This window comes from Tupaia chinensis, unplaced genomic scaffold, assembly GCF_000334495.1.
Source record: "Tupaia chinensis unplaced genomic scaffold, TupChi_1.0 Scaffold149248_1, whole genome shotgun sequence".
NCBI classification, from domain to species: Eukaryota; Metazoa; Chordata; class Mammalia; order Scandentia; family Tupaiidae; genus Tupaia; species Tupaia belangeri.
The window spans coordinates 154490-156799 of record NW_006209094.1 but is presented as its reverse complement, the minus strand read 5'-3'; positions in this window follow the sequence as shown (position 1 = coordinate 156799).

Genomic DNA, 2310 nt, shown 5'->3' with positions numbered 1-2310 from the left:
AATGTGGGGATTGCTTTGTTTGATTTGGGCCTAAACCTTGAAGATTCTGAAAAACACCAATATGAAAATAAAAATTACACACAATCCAAATAATTAAAAAAAAAAAAAGTAAGAAATGAGAGACGCTCTCTCTAGACAGAGCCAGTTCTTTTTTTTTTTTTTTTTAAGAGAGGTTTTTGCTATAGGGCATGTGCGCTCACCGGAAACACAGAGACAGAGAGACAGAAAGCAAGAAATCACTCCCAGAGATTTGAGCACGCATGCACACGCACACAGTGTGAGTTTTAAGCTGGTCTGGGACTCAAACTTTAATCAACTATGTGGGTGTCCAGCGACATAATCATTACACCATCTGCTGGTCCCTCCAGAGAGAGCCAGTTCTTAGCAGCGAGGGCATTTCCTCCCCTGCTTTGTCCTGTATATGTAAACACGTAGTCACTCCTACAAGTGGACACATATACCAACACACACACAGTTACCCACATATACAGATACACATGCACACATACATAAGCATGCATCACTGTCACACATTAAAAAAGTTTAAATTGACAGCCCTCATTGCACTATAATTGAATTACAATGAAATATTACTAGCAAATACAGAACAGTACGTATAAGCAAATAAATAAAGCACAGTCAAAGTAAATTACTCTTCAATCAATCTGCTGTTCCTTCGACATCACAGTGGTTCCTGGTTTGTTCTTGTTACATTCCATGGTATCAGCACATCCTGGTGCAAAGCATGGAACAGCCACCCTCTGAGCAGCCTTGGGGAAGAAGCCAGGGGTCACAGGGATGGGGCAGGTCAGTGCATGGTGTACAGACCCAAAGCAATCCTGTCTGGCAGTCTTCTGCTGCTGTTTGCTGTGGAACAGCCTGAGAAGGATGAGCAGCCCCTCATTAAGTGCAGTGGTGGGGCTGAGTGCCAGGACTTGGCAGCCAGTTTCTCATAGCCCAGCTGGTGGCTTCCAGCCTGTCCAGACTAGAGGGAGCAGCCCTCAGATGTATTGCTGATGGCTGTGTCCTTAGAGGAGTCACCACAGTTGTGACCCGAAGTACACAGCAGCAAAGGCAGAACTTGGAAAGTCCTAGGAGGTCAGGAAGGAGGCCGCATAGGACCTACTCACCAAGGGGAGTGTCTTCCCCAGGTCACACAGCTGAACCCAACCCAGATGCCAGGAACTGAGGTTTCATTTGCAAACCTTGAATACAGTCTAGGTCTTGACAGTGTTATGGTAAATCTGCTGAAGGCACAGTCCACTTTGCGCATTTACCAATATGTGGGTGGGTCTTGGGATGGTCCAAGAGGCAGAAAACACACACATTCAGCTTGGGTTGAATCCAGTGAGCAGGCCTTGCTAGGCCTGAGTGTAAAGTGGGCAATGGAGCCTGAGATTAGCAGTCTTTAAAGCTCCCCCTTGCTCTACTGAGATTCTGTGGCTCTTTGTGATAATTAGAAGAGGCCATAAGCAAGACTTTCAGGGTCTCCATTTTTAAAATTTATTTATTTGTAAAGTTAATTTTATTCACAGTAGACAGCATGTGTGTATGCATGGGGTGGGGTGGTGGAGAGAAGCACCCTTGACAGGGTCTTGTCATACTGTTATCTCTTTCTCTCAGTCCTACAGCTTGCCAGGAGCTTGGGTGTATTTCAGGCCAACCAGACATCTGAACTTGTGGTCAGCCACATGGCTTCCAGCACTGCAGTTCAGTTTCCTACTGATTACACCACTAGGCTGGGCTAAGACCTTCATTTTTAATCTGCAAATTAGTCATCAAAATGGCTTTCTTCACTGACTAAAGTGGGGAATAAAAGTTATGGAACCTTGAGAATGTTACCACTCAGCTGACCTGACCTTCTGCCTAATACTTAAGTGTCTCTAGGCAAATGTATCCATACTCTGGTGACTCTGATCTAGGTGTAGTCCAATGTCCAGCTGGCAGCATGGTCTTCATCTTGAGAAAGCAGGACTGCAGTTGCTCTCTCCCAGCCCAGGGTGTGCCATTGTCCCTGCATTTGGAAAGCTGCTGACCTGGGATCTAGTAGTTCCTGTCTCTGCCTCTGTCCCCAGAAGGGTAATTTTCCAGAGCTTCTCCACCTTTTCCTCCTCTCTGACCCCCCACTTTTGGCCACTTTTTTTCCCCTGCCATTTGGTACCTGTGCTTGAGAGAGACAGAGAGAGAGGGAAAATGAGAAATTACCTCCCCAAGGGGGTTGGCCATGCCACAATCTTTTCTCCTCCATTCTCCTCCTGGGATTTTGAGTACACATGCACACATGCCTGGTCTGTGTTTCAAGCTACTGGT